The sequence below is a fragment of the Ambystoma mexicanum genome, chromosome 1p (genome assembly GCF_040938575.1).
Source record: "Ambystoma mexicanum isolate Mex_15411 chromosome 1p, UKY_AmexF1_1, whole genome shotgun sequence".
NCBI lineage: Eukaryota > Metazoa > Chordata > Amphibia > Caudata > Ambystomatidae > Ambystoma > Ambystoma mexicanum.
In genome coordinates this window covers 123127585-123148974 of record NC_090921.1, presented here as the reverse complement: position 1 = coordinate 123148974, position 21390 = coordinate 123127585, and the positions used below count along the sequence as shown (strand labels likewise).

Genomic DNA, 21390 nt, shown 5'->3' with positions numbered 1-21390 from the left:
GATCCAGGATTAGACAGTGAGACGTACAAAATTCTGAGCCGAGGAATAGTGATCCTGCTGTCCAATTGATATAAGGATTGTGTTTCTGTAACCAGGGCATGCCCAGTACCATGGGGTAATGAGCTGACTTAATAATGTCGAATCGAATCCGCTCTTGGTGGTGGTTAATTGAAAGCTGGATCTCTTTGGTCTGCAGGCTTATGGGCCCCGAAGTGAGGGGTCTCCATCGATCGCTTCTACCGGCTGCATGATGCTTCGTGTTTCGTATGGGATGTGGTGACTAAAAACCCAATCTTGATCAATGAATATTCCCACAGCCCCGCTGTCTACCAAGGCCAAAACAGGATAGGTCTTATTCCCGGAGGTTGATAGGAAGGCCTGTAGTATCACTAGATTTTTTTGTCCAGGAGAGTTCAAGGATGGAATTGATGTGAAGCAAACATCTCTCTCCCAAAGCCCTGCTCCATCTAGGATCGGGAGTTGGTGTTTCCCGAACGCCGAGGAGGGGCCAGAGGGCATTCTCTAACCAAGTGTTTGTCTGAGGCACAATACATGCACAACCCCGTATTAATCCTTCTCATCCTTTCTTGCGGGGATATGGGTCCACGGAAGGCTCCTATCTGCATGGGTTCTGGTTCGGTGACTGATCCTGGGTTTGTGTCAGATTTGGAGGTACTCTGAAAGGACACCTTCGGAGGGTTTCCTCTAGATCTTTTCTTCTCTGCCTTCCTTTCCTGGATGCGAAAGTCTATTTGCATGGCAAGGTCCACAAGAGCCTGGAATGAGTTTGGTCGGGCCACTCTGGCTAACTCATCTTTAATCTCCTCACTTAGTCCTCTCCTGAAAAGGGTAAAACTTGCCTCCGGAGACCAATCAGCTCCCTTGACCAATTGCTTGAATCGGGTTACATACGTGAGCACATCCTGGGATCCCTGCTGAAAGTCTAAGAGGTGTTCCTGGGCACTAAAGACCTGCTCTGGGCGATCAAACATGGTCTTTAGGGCCCGTATGAAACCATTGTGGTCATCTAGGAGAGCGTCGCCGGAGTGAACTAGGGGTGTAGCCCAGGTTAAAGCAACTCCGGAAAGGTGAGAGATTATGAAACCCACCTTAGCCCTGGGAGTGGAAATATAATAGGGCTTAAATGTAAAGTGAACCAAACATGAGTCCAGGAATCCACAAAGGGTTTTTGCCGACCCATCGTATTTGTCAACAATGCTGCCCAGTAACACACTTTCTTTTGCAGCTGAATCACGGGATAGAACTAATTGCTTGAGAGCAGCGTTTTCCGCCTTTAAATTCTGCACCTCGGTGGTTAATTCTTGCATACCTCGCATCAGGTCCTGGACGGCCGGTTCCATGTCGACTTCGAGTGCAGTCGGTAGGCGTCTCAAACTGTCACGGAGTTACCCCTTCTCACCTGAGACCGATCCTTGCTGGACTCCGTGGGCGGTGTCTTCTTTCGGACAGACCTGGATTTGAGTAAGGCTGAGCGAGTCTCTTCCGACTCCAGTGTGCGTTTAACATTCTGGGATGCAGCAATCCAGGGATCCGGGAAATGAAGAAGACGTGCTGATGGCACACGAGTCCAGGAAGCAAGAGGAAAGGGAAAGGGGCAAGGAATGGAAGTAGAAAAGCTAGGAACCAGAAAAGCAATACAGCGAACTACGGAGCACACGTCTGATCGCTACTTGGCAATAGCATTGAGATGCGCGGAACCGCAGGGGTGCTGTCTATTAGTAGAATACGTTACGTCCAACGTATAGACCGCGGAAGGCGTAGGAGTGTGCTGTGCTCAAGAGTACCGCCTTGTCCTGTGCTAAAACGTGGGAAAGGGAGACCCCGGACATAGCATCTTCACTTATCATTTTGTTAATACTCCGATCTTTTCTTGTGAACATTATTCCACACTATTTTACAGCATAGCGGTAAGGATTGGCAATACTTTTTCTTAGTATAGGCCCTTTTCATTCGACTAGACTCCACTAGGATTGTATTCTTATTATTTGATGGTCGTAGCTTGCTCCAACTTAGATTTAGTTTTAAATTAGGCGTTTATCTCACCCACTGTACAGTTTAATAAACACCCTTGAACTGTGATCACTTGTGTCTGTCGTGCTTTGATACCATGCCTTCCTTACAGTTGTAACTTACACTTAACTACCTGAGTAGTTAGGTTGATGATATTACGGAACCTCCAGTGCTGACTGGATGAGTGTCCAATGGGAGCAGCTGAGAGAGAGAGACCTGACAAGGAAAGGGATGGATAAACAGTGACTGCCACTACGGTTATGTGTTATACCTGCTTAGATGACCAATGAGGTTTGCTCTAACCGATAAAAGGGCCTGCATGGAAGATACTGTCGGAGAGTCATCAATGCGTGCATCATTGAATACAACATTTTATACTGTTGTGGTAAATTGTAGCTGCTGTGTGGGTCAGCCTAATCTACAGCAACCACCCCTAGAAGATCATTCATCCACCCCAGGGAGGAGCACATCAGCTGCCAGGGGCGGGGGGCTTGTCAACCAGGAAAGTAAAAAAGGCAAAGGAGCCAGTGGGACCCAGGGTGGACATGTGGATGCATAGGATGCCAAAGCTAGTGAGTAGTTAAAATGGCAATAAACAACTAAAAGGTAGAAAATGGGCCTGATTACGAGTGTCGGGGTCTGGAAACAAGTGTGCCGGTAAGCTTACCAGACCGCCACACTACGAGTTTGCCTGCCGGGGCCATCGCAGCAGCCTCGGTAGAAGCGGTGCATGTGCTTCCGTCCCCCCCATAGAGTCCTATTGAAATAGGGAGTTACAAAACTCGGCACCTGACTTCCTGCACCGCTGGGACTTGTAATGTCCCGGGGGCCCTGAGAAGTCACGTGCTGGATTCAGTGTTACGGGATTGAGGGGCAACTTGCCGGTCGCTCTAGCAGGTTACCACCAACCTCATAATGAGGCCCAATGTCCGCCAGTGGGCAAAACAGTGCTGAAGTATGAGGGGCAAAAATATGAAGTCATCATCTACAGAGGCCAGGTTCAAAGAGCCTGTTGTTGGAAACAGTTCATGCCAGGGAGAACCCGTAAGTACAGTGCTGAGTAACACTGGACGCTACGTAAGTATCTTTTTTCAGCAATGAGGATGGCAAATGTAATTAACTGAGATCCATTAATCTCTGTGGGTCAGCATACATGGAAAGAAATATAAAGGATTACTTTGAGCAAGTGCAAGCCACGCCAAACTGATTCACACCTTTCAAAAGTAACAGCCATCGAGGCCTCGAGACTCTGGAGGGTTGTCGTTTCAGAGTGGGCGTACAGGAGCAATAGCGCCACATAGCTGTGAAGCCATGGGCCGCAAATGCAGAACCTTGTCCAAGCGCTGTTAGCGCCTTAAAGAAAACACACAGATGAAGTCATGGCACGCAAAAGCCATGGCACCAGTCCAAGCACTGGTGGAGCTTTGAAGAAAAGAACACACAGTATCAACCCAGTAACATTGAAAATAAAATATAAATAAAGGGGAACACATTCAGTGAGGAGTCTGCATCACCTCTGATTAATGTGAGGAGCGGCCGACTTGACAAAAGGCTTTCGGTTGGAACTGTCACAAACATTTGTTCTGAACTGTAGCATCACTAATGCTAATTATACATAAAAGTTACCATTGAAATACCAAAGTGAGAGCAGCAGAATCCTGAACAAAGAATATGAAAGTAAAATAAGGGGATTTGATTTATTAACATATGTTTTGTAAGTAAAGCCATGCAGTAATGTTTAATTAATGAGCAATGTATCAGTGTTCATTACACAGAGATATAAAGGGGGTTTTGAAACAATGGACTAATTCAATAATAAGGGAAAATGTCTGGTCCCGAATTATTACTGAGGTGTACGCCCTATAGTTAAAAAAATAAGAAAAATAAATCAATGGTGGGGCTTCACTACTTGTTTAGAGTGTGAATACTGTGTGTGGGTGAAGCCTTGCTCATAAGAAGCTAACAAAGATAGTCGTTGTTGAGAGTTGTTAGTGTGTATTGGCCATCATGACCACATATATGTGATGTGAGAAATCGAAGCGTGCAGGAGAATCACAGGGGTGAGGGATCCCTGGGGAGTGGAAGTGGGACACCCGGAGGTGAGACGCGGCATCCCTGCTCTTGTTTCCCTGATTTTCCATCATTTCACCTAGGAACTTCACCTCCACCCACCTTTCACACATGCACACTACTACACCAACGGAGCGCTCTGGGAGAAGACAGACTCACACCTAGACAGAGTGTTTAACATGTCCCGACATCAGAGTCAGGCAGAGTCAGGCACTTGCCTACAACGCTTCACACCTGAATCCCACTACCCTTACACACTGGGATAAAAGGCAGAGCATGGGAGTACACCGCACACGAGTCTAAAGGCACAGAGGTGCAAAATGTCCATGGTGGCAGCAGTAACGCAATGGATTGGTGGCAGACCGGAATGGGGCAGTGCGAGGGGAGATGCCCTTTACTCCATTGTATGGGTATCAACTATCTTCGAATGGTCAGCAAAGAGCACAAACAAAACCTAGCAGGAATACTAAGCGAAGCTTCGAAATCTCGGCACGATATCCGGGGACCTCCTGCACGTCTGCTGGAGGCAGAGATGAGCTACAGTCGCCCGAGTATCGTCCTTGGCTCGAGAAACAAAGCTGGCGATAAAGCAGCTTCATGTAACTGGTAGGTCGGAGGGAACTGTGAGATACCGGTGAGCTTTGAAGAGAAGGCTGCGAGTGGCAAGATTGTTGCAACGTGAACGGCTTTTTGAAAGGCCCGTATTGAGAGATGCAAACTAAGCGGCAAGAGGGTGTTGCCAAGGTACAGAAAAAGACTCAAGTATAAGCTACGGCAGAGTGGTTCGGCACCTGGGGGGGCCCAGTCGAAGGTCTCCGACGGGGCGTCTTTGAGTGAAAGTGCAGAACTGAATTTATTAAATTCGAAGTGGTCATGCAAAGGTCACAGCAAAACCCCTTGCACAATCGAAAGGCTTTGAACATATTATTGATCATTAAGGTGAAGAGGCTTGCACCCGATCGAGGGGAGCCGCGAGACATTTGTGAGAAAGTACATGGTCTCCCATCACATATTTATATGTGAACAAATGAAAACAAAAAAATTATAATTCAGACTTTTGGTACTCAGACGTTTTTGCTGTGTCATTTCACGCAGATCCTGTGAACTGTACATCAAGATATTTCCCAGTGGAGAGACTCTTGATTGACACTGAAAGAGAGACATTGTGCACACCCAAGCATGATGTTGCACTGTGGCTGGGAGCAGAGATGCATCTCAAGAGTATGTGTCACAAGCATGTTGAGAAAGGGTGGCACACAATGCACAGCTGTGCTTTATATATAATGATTACAGGGAGCGGCTGGGTCTTGCCAGCTAAGATTTCTTTTGTGTGGCTAAATGAAGAATTCACATGGAGGCATATCTCTGCTTTTCCTGTTCCCTGTACGTTCATTAACCTTGCTATATCTGGGGCCGGCAGGAAGGACTGGTGCCCCAACAAAAGAGAGATAGAGAAAGAGAGAGAGAGAAAGAGAAAGAGAAAGAGAGAGAAAAAGAGAGAGAGAGAGAGAGAGAGAGAGAGAGAGAGAGAGAGAGAGAGAGAAGGGAAGAGATGGCTGACTGATGGCTGTGACTACTGATTCATATTATACCTGCTTAGATTAATAGTGCCGTTTGCTGTAATCAATAAACAGCCCTACATGAAAGATACTGTCAGAGTCATCACTGCGTGCATTATTGAATACAACAGGTATGAAGGAAAGAGTACAATCACAATTTAAGGCTCAACAGCTTCGCTAGTGGCCCATAAAAAGTAAGAATACGCTGGACACTAATCAAATTCCACAATTGATTTCTCACATGTGTCTAGGCCATAGTGCTAAAAGGTCACTCGGTGGCCTATGCCCCTTAGAACTTGAGGATATTCACCCATGAGAAACTATATATTTCTCGCTGTGACTGGTGCATTTGGGGTTGGACCAGTGAGGGAGGATTACCTGGAGGAGGGGATCCATGTGGAGTGGGAGACCAACGGGCGAGCCGCGGTAACCCCTCCTTTCAACACCTTTTCCCCATCATACCACGTAGGATATTCCAAAAAGCTGCCCCCGCCCCGCCTTTTCCGACACAAACACTTTCACACAACATGGAAGACAACCGACTAACACCAGAGCCGTTTACATGACATGTCCCAATAGAAGGGTCAGGCAAAGTCAGGCAATTGACCAGAATCACACACACCTATGGCCCTTTCCTTTCCCCACATGGATAAAAGGTGGAGCACCAGAGCACAAGACGAACAAGGCAGACTGCACAACGTGAGAGCTAACTCAGCATGGCAGTTCAGGAGGAGAAAGACGGCGAATATTGAGAGAGTGACAAGGAGAGAAATAACCTTGCCCTTTGGAATCAATGCTGTAAAACATCTCCAGATGGAAACATAAGACCGCGAACAGTAGCCAGCGTGTGTTGCAGCACATGTCTAAGTTACGCAAGACCCTCCTCCACTGATAACCAACCCGGGGAAGGATTCTGGTCTCGGGGTTACCAACCTTGACTCCGAGGATAAAGAAAGGCAAGTGGTTCATCACAACCGGTGAGTCGAGGGGAGACTCGATAAGAAACCGAACTGTGTTGAATGAAAAGTGGCCAAGGGCTAATTTGAACTTTGAAAGACTTAAAGATATGATTGAGGAAAGAGGGGGAAAACCAGCAACAGAGACGTCTGGCACCACATGGGTGCTCAGGCAGGAAACTCTGGGCGATTACCCAATGGTAGAAACTACCGGAACCAGAAGCCCTTAGGAGGAAGCGAAAGGAGGTGAAAGTGGTCATACAGGGGTCTTGTAAAATCCTCTGTACCGTTCAAAGTCTTTGACCTGCAGATGGTTGAGAAGCGAAGGGAAATGAATCCTGCTTGGTGAAATGAGCTCATGAACAGTATTCTGTTAAAGTTGGTGAGAGTGAACCCGGAAGAGGGAAGCAGACAATCAGGATCGAAGCCTGATGTACTGTAAAAAAGACATTAAGACTCGTGAACAGGTATTGGAAGATCAGGGGAAGCGAATTGTCCCCCTTGTTAAGTGGGTCTGAGCCCAGTCGAGGGAGATCCAGGGATGAAAAGCTATTACCCCACAGTTCATTGAGAAAGGAACTGTTCAATTGATTGGTTGAATACGATACGTGAGGCGTCGACACCCAGAAGAGGGGGACCCAGGGGTGAAGTCATCACCCAACTAGAACTGTGGAAAATAACTTTTTGTGTGTTTGTTTGTTGTGGCCTACATCAGGCCCTTCAAGGAAAGAGACCTTTTAATGAAAAGAGACTTTACCATCGAAGAACTTGAGAGATGGAACGGAACTCTCGACTCGTGCTGAAAAAGTTGGAGCTTGTGCCGTGCTCCACAGTCCCACCTTGTCCCGTGCTGAAAACGTGGGGAAGGGAGACCCCTGGCAACACATCCTGACTTATGAATTGAGAACACTTCTTCCTTTATTGAAACCCTCTCCCACACTTTTTCTATAATTAGTTGTAAGGACTTGCCAATAGGTTTTTCTTAGTATAGGCCTTTTATTTGACACAACGCCACTAAGATTGCCTTATTTTTCATTTGTTGGTCGACGCCTGCTCCCATCTTAGATTTAGGTTTGGTGTTTTTCACCCTGCATTCATTTTTCAATGAACACCCTAGAACTGTGATCACTTATGTCTGTCTTTACTGTTGCCACCATGATTTCCTTACAGTGAGCGTTGCGTGGTCAGGTGTGTGTTTGCTAACGCAAACCCAGCTGTTGCTGGCAGCTGTGTGGGTAGAGAAAAACAGAAGGGTGGCGTTTTCTTTCAAAGGCTGCTATAAAAAAAATAACTACCAACATTGTAAGTTAGTGTTCATTTCTTTCTTTAATTATTTTTTTATTTTAAAAAACCCTTGGACTACTTGAAAAGCATAAGGCACTCCAAACTTCGTTTGATCCCTCAATTCAGGACTCCATACCAGCTCAAAAGGGGTTTAAGGTGAAAATAGTAAACACCAGAGAGACAATCAAAGAAGCCCTGTTTAACGTCACGTTCCAAACAAGTATCAACCGCCAGGGTCTAAAACCGAAAATCATCCTCTCTTCTCTTTCTCCCCAATACCTGTACCCAACATAAAGAAACTTACATCTATGCGACCAACCACTTGTCCGGAAAATATACTGCCTCCCAAGTTGATCCTCGAACACAAAGACTTATTTGCTCCTTTTTGACCAGACTGGTGAATGCATCTTTTAGAGACGGCAGAATTCCTAAGTCAATCAAAATCGTCCCAGTCACTCCGTTGCTGAAGGAACCCAACCTATATCCGAAGGATCCCCGCAACCTCAGGCCAATTACAAACTGCAACTTCCTCCTCAAGATTCTGACCCTCTTATAGCACCGAGACAGCTTTGGTAGAGCCCCAATGGAACATGCTGAAAATCGGTACTGCTGTATCAATCAGAGGCGGAGGGGACAGTCAACTGGTTCCATTCCTTCTTATCCGATCGAGAATCAAAATTTCTGTGGGGATCGGCATGCTCTCCAACAGCCTCCATCTGCTGTCGAGTCCCCAGTGGGCTAGCATATCCCCTATCCTTTTCAACATATACATCCGGCCTCTTTGTTCCCTACTGGATGATCTGGGCGTATTTTTCAAACTACGTGGATGACACCCAGTTAGCTATAGAATCTACTGGGATTACAAAATAGATTCTTTGGCTCTTACTAACATGTACCATCAGATAGAACTTTGGATATGCTCAAGTTGGCTTTGCCTCAGTGGCAAAAAAAACAGAGATCCTTATCTTCGGCTCAACACAGGCTCTGGCAAATTTGAGCCCTGCTTTCAAGAGCTTTGTAATAATCAGAGACAACACCATTCTTGTTCAGGCCAAGGTGAATATTTTAGGTATTCAGCGTGAAGGCTGAAGGCCTCCTTGAACTTTGATGCGTATGTCAACCAGTTGAGCCAAAGTTGTAACTACCACCTTTGTCTTCTTAGAAACATCTGCACTCAAAAACGAATAGCACAACCATCACCCGAGCTACTATTATCTCAAGGCTCGATTACTACACCTCCCTATTGATTGGAGCCTTAAACTCCAGTCTGAAATATGTCAAGTGTTGCAAAATGATGGAGTGCGCATCGTTAAGCAAGTCTCAAGACAAGAAAATATCTCAAACTACAGACAAATCCTCCATTGGCTCCCTATCAAGGAATTAATAAACTTTAAAGTAGGAACCCTGGTTCACAGATGTGTCTTTGGCCAGGCACCTGCCTATTTAAACTTCCTAATCCCACAATATTTCCCATCCAGAATATTGCACTCTGCTAACAGAATGCAGATAGTTTGCCCAGACCACAGACTCGCAAAGGGACTAAGAAGATCTTTCCAATAAAAGCAGCCACTTTCTGGAATTTACTTCCCATTGCTCCGAGAACTGAACCTGACCTAAGAATATTCAGAAAATCCCTAAAAACGTGGCTTTTCAAGTAATTCTTCCTCCATCCTAACCTGCCCTCCAGAACTTTTGTCTTGTCATTTAATGTTCGTCCTTATTGTGTAAATGTCCCGTTGCCCGAGGCCTGCGGGCTTTCAACACTGTATAAATAAATAAATAAATAAATAAGGGTTTTAGTACTACAAACAATGACATTGCATTTCATACAAACGATGGTATTGCTTCACACAATCAGTGCGCTCTTAAGCTGATGAGTTAAACCAGTCCACACTTCTATAAGAGTCCAGAGTCTGTCTTGGCTTTAAGCGAACAACTCCATTTTTAACATTGTTCATCTTATTGTGTACTGCCCTTAAACTAGTGGCTTTCTCATCTAGTGTTTTCACCCCATAACAATAAACAATTTATATATCTCGAAGGTGCTTATCTAAAACTAGAACCACCCCAAGACAAACGCGACACAATAGGGAAAACACACAAGAAGGGACAAACATTTTTTTTTTATAAACACAATCCTCCACTGTGTTCATACATGTTTCTTTTTGTCTGCCCTCTTAGACACCACCTCAGTTTGTTTCTATATCCTCCTTGTATTCCCGGTCTTATTTCCAGAGCTTCCTAGGAGAGGTGTTTCAATAAGGGGTTCTCTTCACTTTCAGTTGTGGTCTCTCCTGACTTCAGCTCCAGTGTCCTACCCTACATCAATTTGCGAGGGGGTAAACTATCTCCTCTTATCTTTCTTAGTGGACTGAAAAAGAGGCAATTATCTCTGTGGTTTTGGAAATCGGTCCGGGATTTTGGCATGTTTCTCTAAGACGGCTCCACTCCCCTATGAAGACACCATTACATCATGAGCCATATAAGTGAGTTTCTCAAGCATAAACACATCCAAGACCGCGCCATCAAGCGGCCCTCGTTGAGAGAGAGCCATCCACTTCTATGATACCGCCAATCTTCCTCCCCGAAACCAATGCATCCCGCATTCTCAGAAATCTTTAGGGGTCATCTGTTTTGGGGTGGGGGCTCTCTCTTCAATGGTTCACCAGTTATTTCTTTTCTACACCAGATACATAGGAAACTGATAGCATATGTCCCTGAGATTCCACATCTTCTCTGGCATTTATGAGAGCTCCCTAAGAAATCCTGGATAACCTTACCGGATCAAAGTTCCATCTGTGTACTAACTAAAAGTTAAGTGTCATAGCGAGAGTCGACGCGTTCCCATGGAATGTGATTTTATATATTTTGGTCCATAGTTTTTTTGGGAGTTTGTCTCTCATGGTCCACTAAGGACGATTGCTTTATACTGTCCCGATTATCATCCCTTTTCTGTTTTTGTCTTCATCGGGTATATTGTCCATCTGCATTAATTCCCTCCCAACTCTATCTTTTCATTCATATTTATGGGCCGTGCCTTTTATTCATAGGTATTGAACCACTCCCAGTTGATTATCCTCCAGCATATCTCATGGTACTCCCTAAACATCCTATTTCAGAAAGGCTGGCCTACCCTCTCCAAGCCTGAGTCAGACCAGTTTTGTGAACCCCACCAACATTCACAAGATCTACCAAACTGAGCTCATAGGAGATGGCCAAGAGGACATGCATCTATTAGATGTATCTTCCTTCCAGAATTCCCAAATGACCGCATGGGAAATGTACGCAATACAAAAATGTTCGTACATTTCTCATGCGGACATCCTTTCAAAAACAACCCCAGATCCAGACAAACACAATCACACACCCCCACCCGCACCACCAACACACCCCCACCATCAACACACCCCTACCCCCCCCTACTTGCCTTTCATCCAGATGCGCTGTGTCCCTGCAGTGCCGGTTCCCTTTCACTTCCGTGATCGGGAACCGGCGCCGCAGGGTCCTTTTATTTATTTATTTATTTTACTTTTAGTCGGGTCAGCTGCAGTTGTGTCCCCCGCAACCCCTGCTCACTATACTGTATAGGATAGTGAGTGGGGTGTTGCAGGGGATACCCCTGCAGCCTTTTTTCCTTTTTATTTCGACCGACCCCTCCGAAAGACCTAAACACATACCACAAAAAGTTCGAACTTTAGTCATTTATTTTCAGTAATTTCGGCCTATTCCTCTAGTACTTCTGTATTCTTTTTGGAATCTTTCGGATGGGTCCACTTTGTTGGGTGCGTCATACAGTCCTCTAGATCGATGCAATATGTTCTGCAGTCATCTCTCGTGCTGAAGGAAGACTCTTAACTGAACAGGCTTGAAATATGCACATACGTCTGGGAGGCCAAAGCCTACTTCCTCTTTTGGCATAGCAAGGATTATTTTGCTTATGCTAGCTTTCTTGCGCACCCATATAAATGTGGCTATTTCATGATTAATTTCTCCAAATAAGTTGTCTAGCACCCTCATCAGTAGCATGGTAGAAGGAAATAGCGGTCTCAGCAATAGCTTCATCTTGACGGCCATCCTTTGGCCTAGTCAGGAAACCGTTAGTTTATTCCACCAATGCAGATCGGATCAGTGTTAATTTCTGACAATTTACATTCTAGTCAAAATAACAATAATATACTTGTCTAACTGAGCAAATCACATTATTAACAGAGAGAACAACCATATAAATACAGTCTGGTACACTTTTATTGATAAAGTGGAAGGAGATATAGCACCAGCAAAGCTTCCTGGCAGCTTTGCATAAATTCAAAGAGACTTTGGATACATAAGATTGACCACGCATCTTTATATTTGACAAATATATCTCTGATAAAAGGATTGTATGCCTTAATCATTTATAATGAACACAGTGGGCTTGGTACTCAATGCATTTTCACAGCAATCAGCCTAAAATTACAGTGTTTGTAACATTGAATCAAATATGCTGATGCAGACAGCTTTAGGGTTGTAATGCGAGACAAAAATGACTGACATAAGTCACTCCATTGGTGAGAATGCTCCCTTTCCCCACCCAAGATTTCACCCAGGTCTCAGGTAAAGTTGTGTTTGCACATGCTCAGTTGCCAACATATGTATAACCTTAGAGAATGATACATACATATGATATTAAATAGCACCAATCAAGGGGCAGTATCTTGTATTCAAACTTCAATTCGCTTGGAGCTAGGCAATGTGAGGAGGAGCCATGGGTGTAATTTTAGGGGGGGACACAACGGTGTTTGTCCCCCCCAACTTTTGTGGAGCTCCATTTGCCCCCCTAATTTGGCTGGGGCCTCTTTAATTTAGATATCATGTCGCCCCCCCCCCCCAACATTTTCAGCAAAGTTACTCCACTGGGAGGAGCAAAAAGTGCTCCATTCCAACATGCCATGAGTTAAAGAGTGTTTTCTGTTGTCCTCTTAGCACATGAGGGAAACACACTACTAGAGAAGGTTGCATGCAGCTGAAGTAGTTATCCAATGTGCACCACAACACTATTGATATTTAAAGGGATAATCTAGTAAAAAAATTTATTTCAAAAATAGATGGGCCACATTAAAAAAAAAAAAATACTAGCATCCTCCGTTTTAAAACTTCCTATGTAAAATTTTGAGCTATTCAAGCTCAAAATTCGAAAAAGCAAGCACAGGGGGGCCGCCATTTTGTGAAATGGAGGCCCTCCTGTGCTGGCTTTTGCTTTTGCGGCACTAATGAAGGAAAAGCCAGCCAGCTGTAGTAAACAAAGTCTACCGCTGGGTGGCTTTCCCTTCATTAGTGCCGGGACTCGGAGGACGCGGACCGGAGACCAGAGCAGGAAAGCTGCAGCTGAATCTCGGTAAGTGCTATTTATTTTTTTTACAAAAAATAAGCACTAGCTGCGGTTTTTTTTCTAAGTTTTCCGGGCTGGAGGAGCCCGGAAAACTTAGAAATAAAACCGCAGCTTTAAAAACGTTATGGAGGAGCCTGAGAAACTTGGAACGAAAAACCGCAGCGTTTTCCAACACAACCGCGTGTGTTTCTGCCTGCTGTGGCTATCACTTTGGGTCTCCGGTGCTCCCAGGAGCACCGGAGACCCAAAGTGAAAGCCACAGCAGGCAGAAACACACGCGGTTATGTTTACATGCCGCCTACTGTTTCTACCTGCAGCTGATTTCCCATTTGGGGCTCTCGGGCTCCCCGTGGGGAGCCCGAGAGCCCCAAATGGGAAATGCTACGTTGTCTGCCTGAATCTTCTTTTCCATTTGGGGCTCTCGGGCTCCCCGGGAGCCCGAGAGCCCCAAATGGAAAAGCAGATTCAGGCAGACACAACGCGGTTGTTTTCTGCAATGCCGCGTTGTGTCTGCCTGAATCTGCTTTTCCATTTGGGGCTCTCGGGCTCTGGGAGCCCGAGAGCCCCAAATGGAAAAGCAGATTCAGGCAGACACAACACGGTTGTGTTGGAAAACGCTGCGGTTTTAAAACCGCAGCGTTTTCCAACACAATAACGTTGTATTTATGTTTGCGGTCGCTTCAAAAGCGACCGCAAACATAAATACAACGTTTTTAAAGCTGCGGTTTTATTTCTAAGTTTTCCGGGCTCCTCCAGCCCGGAAAACTTAGAAAAAAAACCGCAGCTAGTGCTTATTTTTTGTAATAAAAAATAAATAGCACCTACCGAGATTCAGCTGCAGCTTTCCTGCTCTGGTCACCGGTCCGCGTCCTCCGAGTCCCGGCACTAATGAAGGGAAAGCCACCCAGCGGTAGACTTTGTTTACTACAGCTGGCTGGCTTTTCCTTCATTAGTGCCGCAAAAGCCAGCACAGGAGGGCCTCCATTTCACAAAATGGCGGCGCCCTTGTGCTTGCTTTTGAGCTTAAATATCTCAAAATTTTACATAGGAAGTTTTAAAACGGAGGATGCTAGTATTTTTTTTTTAATGTGGCCTATCTATTTTTGAAATAAAATGTTTTACTAGAGTATCCCTTTAAAGCAGGAGAACCTTCTGTAGCCCAGCTCTATTTGCCATGGCCCACTGGTGGATCCTTAAACACAAGGCCAAGGAGGGACCATTAGATACCAAGCCCACCCAGACCAGCTGCAAGAAAAAGTCATGTTGGGAAAACTGCATCAACAAAGAAACAGGAGATGGGCTACCATCGCAGGTTCTTACCATGATCCCACCACCAATAAACACACTGTCAGGTGTGGGGCAGGGGGTGTGGGAGGTCTGTTAATGCTGGGAAACGTATGCAGAAACATCGCAGCTTGCATGCAATAACAGCGTCTATCTTACGGGCCACTGATCTTAATGGATAGTAAACCACCAGCTTGGATAGCATCACTCCCAAGGTACATAAACCACATGGTATGGATTCGCATCAACACCACCAAGTCTTCACATACATCTGGGCCAAAGACTGCTCCCTACCACCGGCATAGCTCCAGGTGGGATGAAAGACCTGGGTGGTGGGAAGGACGTTTGCTGTAGAGCCAGGCCCATGCTCGTTGTGGCTACACCTGTAGGAATACAAGGGAGCAATTACTAATGGTCTATTAAATGTTAATAGATGCTCCTTCATCCTATTCCTTCCTTCCTTCCTTCCTTCCTAACCCTGAACTAGGTGAAAATATAGCACTATTGAAAGACAGCTTAAGGAGTCGAACCACAAACCCAGAGAGATGGAGGCACAGGATGTGCGAGTGGGCAAGCGGATGAGTGAGTAAAGGGAAGATTCGAAGACAGCCTGGTGTGGGGGGTTGGAATAGCAGCTGTGCTCACTTGGGTGGTACGCTCGTAACAGATGCCTAACATATAAGGAGATGGATGCCAATCCATTACTGGGCATGGCAGAAAGCATCAGGGAAATGCAGAAAAGAGTTCCAAACGGCCCGCAGAAAGGGGCATCATGTTCAGGCATAGCTCATGACTACAGAAACAAATAATTGGGGGTTCCTAGAGGTGAACGGGGGTAGGGGGGAGGCGGGACCATCCAGTGAAACATAAGGATATGGTACAACTAAAGCAAGGAACTGGTGTATGTAGCTATGTTTCGGCAGCTACTAGCCACGGCAACATGGGTAGATGACTCCGCTGCAGCGCAATTTATGCAAGGCTGTGCAAAGATTTGAAAGATTATACAGCAACGTTAATCACATTAACCTTGAGTATTGAGCAACAGATGCTGGCTAGAAAAGTGGAAATATCGGGGGGTCTGTGTTTTGCATAGACCAGGGAAGACCTTGAGTCAAGAGGAATGGGGGGTGGGGGGAGAGAAAACCTATTCAGACATTGAATATTCAGAGAACATTAAGTAGCGTGGAAGGTGAAAAGAAAAAGAGTGACTCTGTATGTACTGTGGACGTGGGGGGAGGTGGAGGGTCACTTTGAACGAAAGCCTGAAAACAGGAAATAGGGATGTGTCTGGGTCAAAGAAAGGTAATCCTCCCATTTAAAACCAAAGTAATTCCTTTTGACCAATTATGATCTCATTACTACTGGGACTCCTAGCGGTTGCTGCTTTATTGGATTCCGTAGTATTAGGAACATTTATGGATCATTCGCAGCCGGGGGAAGGGCGCTCAGCCAAGCAGGTGGCTGGAATAGCGGGCGAGAATACACGATCCATGGGCGCTGTCCCAGCCGTCGCCCGTATGGCACCTTTTTTTTCATTGTGGAGAGGCAACAGGGAGCCCACCCCCACCACTTACCTGCGGGACCGGAGTATTACGCTATAGTCCCGGAGCTCCTCCGTTCTGGCCGTCACAATAGACATGGAAAAGGGAATTAGTCCCTTTTCCATATGGCGTCAGCCCTATTTTGTTTTCTCTCCATTTTTTATTGGTGGATCGGCTGCGCTAGCAGCACGGATCTCACGATGAAAAATTGTGAAAGCCATTCGATGGACCCAGTGGTGCGAATATGTTAGGCGATCCTCAGCACATCAGGCCTCCCCACATCAGAACACTGCTCACATTCCCCAAACATCTCCACCCCAGCTTCGAGGCTCAAGGGATTCGGTGAACCCACAGAACCGAAAACACCGTACCTTCTTTGGTGTACGGGCTCGTTTACAACCTTTCCTGCATTGGCAGCTGCCTTGGAGGATGTATCGCAGAAGGGACGGCGTTACGTCATCACGTCGGTCACGTGATACAGTGTGGCGTTCCTCACGTGATCTTGGTGGACGTCACATGGCCCAGAGACGTCACATGACCCAGGGACACACAGTATAAAGAACTGAGAGGCAGGACGATCATTGCTTCTCAGCTGGCTTCGGACCCTGTTTGGCGTTATTACTTGCTCCTTGCTACCTCGACCACGGAACTCTATCTTGGACTCTCTTGGACACCCCTTTGTACCTTTGCTTGGAACTGTTTACCTGTTGCCGGATTTTTGGACTGCACATCGACTTGTCTTTGGATCATCCCTGAGTATCTTGCTGTACTTCTACGCCCAAGTCAAGCCCTATCTTACAGGTGGCCTACCTGTATCCACGCTTACCTGCTGTTCTACCACTCCAGGGACCGCTGTATCTTTTTGAGCCTCGAACCTCCCTACTAGGTTACCTGGGTCTCCCTTACACCAGATAGGTAAGACACTTTAGATTCTTTTGTTTACCTGCCTGTATTGTGATTGCCTGGTGCTTACCTCATTCCTTCTTGACAGCAGCATCGGTGTTCCAGAGGCTCCGTGGATCTGGGAAGACATCTCTCACCTGTGGCCTCAAGGGTCGCACAGCGGGTTTCTATTTTGTTCCCCTGTGCGTCACTTGGGGACGGAGGTCTCATCGATCTACACGGCACTCAAGTCAGAACAGAATTGCTTTCATGCCCTGCCAGTTGGGCAGACATGTCCTTTAACGGCCCACTGCCTGTTTGCTCGAGCCCGCCTTAGCTCGGCGGGCTGTTAAAGGCCAATGGCCGACCTCCTGACAGGGTATGAATGCCATATTCTTTCGCACAAAATCATGGCATAAGTTAGAGAAAACAAGACCATGCCTGAACCTATTACACAGGGAGAGACTCCCCCCTGAGGGACAGGGACTTCTGTTCCGTAGAGGAACTCCCTAAAGCGCCTTTCTCCAACACCCCGACAAGACCACCAAGTCAGACCACTGTGTGTTACTGTCATACAGAATTCAAATTTCCATTTGAAAAACAACCCATCATAGGTACTATGAAGAAGAGGAATGGTGGAAGAGTAATAATGATTGCTCCCAATACTGTGACGAAGATGAGTGAACTGAGGATTAAGAGAATTCATCAGACACATAGTAGGGACTATGACTTTGCACTGGGGAGGATCCAGCAATAAAAACGCAATGCAATAAAAACCAAGAAAGGACCACTCTTAAGTCGAGACAGGAAAGAAGCCTGGAGGCTTCAAACCAGCCAAGTTGTGGCTGGTCTGCAAGACCGCACAAGCCTCTGTTGGAAGGAAGGGAGAAGGTGCTGCTGGCCAGAGACCTCGAATAGACAGAGGCTGAGGAGCAGAGGGGAAGGATACCCCACAATGAAGCAGGTAAGATGGTGGTGTGACCCTGGAGGTGTGGGCTAGTGGGTCCAACAACGATGCAGAGACAGTTGAAGCCTGGAAGCCACGGAAAGAAGCATAACATTTACGGAATGAAAGAGCAAGTCGTCCGTTATGTGAAGTCCTGCTCCTGAGAACAGGTCCGGCGATGCAAACCCCTGTGAAACAAGGTAACGGGGACAGTGGGAGACCCGGTGTTAGTGATCAGAGCTGATCAATGGGCCGTCAGTACTCACCAAGCGGAAATCCAGAAATGGTGGAGAGGATTTGTGGGGTAAAATAACTTGAACCATCCTTGATTCAAATCTCCTCATTGAGGGTGATCTTTCCAGTGATACACCCCTCTGTCCCTTTGAGACTCAACAAAACAGAGGAGCAAATCAATTGAAAGAGCGAGAAGGAACGTGAACAACCCCAGAGATTCACCAAGCTGCAAGGAAAAGGGGCAGGTTTTAGATGCAAGCCATGGAAACCACCAAGAAAAAAAAAAGCGTTGTTTGAATACTAACCTTATGAGGGCAGTCACTGGATGGAAGAATTCTCTGGTTGTTGGCTTGGATTCGCCTTCTCCCTCCGATAGTGCCCCTAAGAAACAGAGAACCAAGATTTCAGCAACAAACTATCACACTATCACACACCCTGAGGATGTCTGGAATGTAGCGAGTAGCACATGGTCTTACCTAGTTTGGGTAAAGAGAAACTTTGTAGGATATAGTGAAAGACAAGATCAAGGTCCCCACTTGAGGCGAGGGTTCAAGGTTTAAATTCCAGGAGAAAACAACAAGGAAGAAAGGGTTAGTATGGAGCTAGAACCCGGTGGTAGGAGGGACGCACTAGTAACGGGATGGTGCACAAGGTTGCATAGCGTTCATAGAATAGTTCTGTGCATGTGAGGGTAGTTCCAGGTAGAGGGAAGAATGAGAATGGAGTAGGAATGGGTGGGGGTGGGGGGGTTGAGATGAACGGGAACCCGTGGACTCATGTTAAGATTCAGGCAAACAAATAAAGGGGCAAGAACCAAGACAATCTGTAATGCAGGCAAAGGTTTGTTACTGTGAGTACAAGGAGCGGGACAAATCCGTAACGCAGAGTCAATCCGTGAAGCAGGCAAAAGGTTCCCCGTCGTGGGAGCCAAAGACAAGGGCAGAACCGGCAAGAAAACAGGAGTCCGGGAATGCAAGGATCAGGATCAGAGCTAAACAGTAATCAGGAAACAACAAGACGCTAACTTCCATCAAAAGCAATGTGCTTCCTGAAGCCAAGGCGTCTTATGGGAATGGCAGTAGGCGGACCTTACGTTGAAGAGCAACGCGGGGTCACATGATGAATGAACTGCAAGCTAGCAGGAAAGGAATGCAGCGCGGCCTGTCAGCGCACACGTCCTAATCGCATTAATCACCATGACAACCTCCAAGGCTGCAGGATTAGGGAGACCCGGAGCCAGGAAGAATGAAACACACGTTGTCGCCAGGAAGAGGTTGAAGCGAGGGCATTAGTTTGCGAGGATGGAACTGTGACAGGAAGGGGAACCGTGACACCCGGGAGGGATCACGGTAACCGAGAGTGCTGCCATCATACTCGTCGCAGTACTTTGCCGAAAGTTAAGAAGAGTAATGGATACTCTGGGACTTAGCCTGCTCACCCCAGTAGTCAGAATGAAGTTAAGAAGAGTAACAAATACTCCAGGACTCAGTCTGCTCTTCCCAGTGAGTGCTTGAGAATAAGAAAGGGCAAACAGAAGACAATGAGTGGCAAGAAGAAGCTTTTTCAGCAGAAGGAGAACATTCTCCTGAAGCTTTTTTTATCTTTGAGAGTGGAAGGAACATATCCAGGAGAAGGCAGTCAATCTCCTGGTCATTTGTTATTTGGACATTTACAAAACCTATTCAGGAGAAGGGAGTCCTCGATTCTCCTGGACATGTGTTGTTCTCTGAGAGTGGTAGGGATATAATAGCTTACAGTTGGATGGATGACAGACCATTTGTTTGTAAACTTCCCTAAAGATGACGAGACCTCTAGTTAATTGGTACAGTGGGGAACCCCATAGATTAGGGATAGTTAGGCATTTATCCTCTGATTATTTAAATAAAATAGCCTGAACCACAAATAACAGGTCTGTCTCTTTCTGACCTAACACAGCATGTGGAATGGGAAGTTAATTATTGTCACATAGGTAAGACACCTAGAGAAGATCCAATTTGAGATCATAAATTCGACATACGTCCCAATATATTAGGGACCTCTTGGCTGCATCATCCGATCCCCTAAAGTAATATGGATAATAGAGACGATCTTGCTCGACTACAGTTGGTGTCAGCAACATTGTTGGAACTACTGGTGAAAGGGGAAGACAGGAAATACAGTGATAGCCGTAGTCAAACAAGGTGGCGATAGAAAGAGGCTATTCATACAATATGCAGAATATCAGGAAGTGTTCTCAGAAAAGGAAGTTGACTGATACCATCTCGAAGCCGTGGGAAAGTGGATGTCAGACAACTGGCTTAAACTCAACAGGGAGAAAACTGAGATGTTGGTGGTGGGTCCTCCTTCCGCAGAAGCCTTCAGGTCGCTGGCCTTCTGGCCCTCTTGTCTTGGGCCTTGTCCCACTCCAGTCTCCTCTGTTAAGGATCTCGGTGTAACAATATCATTGTCCTTTTCAGCCGACCTTCAGATCGGCGCCATCTATCATAATGGATACTTTCAGCTAAAGATCTTCTGAAAAATCTTGCCCTACCACCCCTCCCAATTTTGCATTCCACTGGTATCCTCGCTCATCCTATCAACAATGGACTATTGTAACACCTTACTATTGGCACAACCCGCATAACTTTTGCAGCATCTACAAGTGCTGCAAAATTCAGCTGCACGTATGGCCACTTCAACACCTAGGCGTTCACACATCTCTCCAGTGCTTTGTCATCTGCCCTGGCTTACGGTAGAGAAACGTGTAAAGTTCAAATCACTTTGTTTGGTCCACCGTGCTTTTTATGGTCACAGAGCTGAATATCTCCAGGTTAAATTCCATCCATATGTCCCGGGCCGGGCTCTGCGGTCAGACGATGCCCAGCTGATTTCTGTACCTCGTTTCAGGGCCTCGCACATTGGAGGCTGCTCTTTTTCAGTTGCGGCAGTGCACCTCTGGAACTCCATCCCGCCTTCATTACGCACGACCGAGCAACACCTCATGTTCCGGTGATCTCTTAAAATGTATAATTTCTAGCCTTCCCTTCCTTGTTTGACAGTGCTTAAGAGCGCCATGATGCCTTTATTGGCGACCATGTGCTTTAACAGTTAACATAATACAATCTAGGGCTATCCTATTGATCTTCTTAAATTGGTAATCCCTCATGGTAGGATGAATGCCTTAAGGATAAGAGAAGATCAAGCGTTGCCGAAATATCTGGATGAGAATCTAAAGAAGGGGGTTCATGAGGCACGC

General features: G+C 46.2%; 1 protein-coding gene across 2 annotated transcripts in view; it reads right to left on the bottom strand.

The window, feature by feature from the left end:
- The window catches only part of ACTL6B (actin like 6B), a 545030-nt gene that overhangs the window by 490398 nt on the left and 33242 nt on the right, over window positions 1–21390 (bottom strand). Inside the window, exon 2 of one of the 2 annotated variants that reach the window (XM_069644836.1) lies at window positions 18461–18536. The exons of the other annotated variant lie outside the window; for it this stretch is intronic. The gene's annotated coding sequence lies outside the window, so the exon portion shown is untranslated. The remainder of the gene's footprint in view (window positions 1–18460; window positions 18537–21390) is intronic. 2 annotated transcript variants of the gene reach the window in all.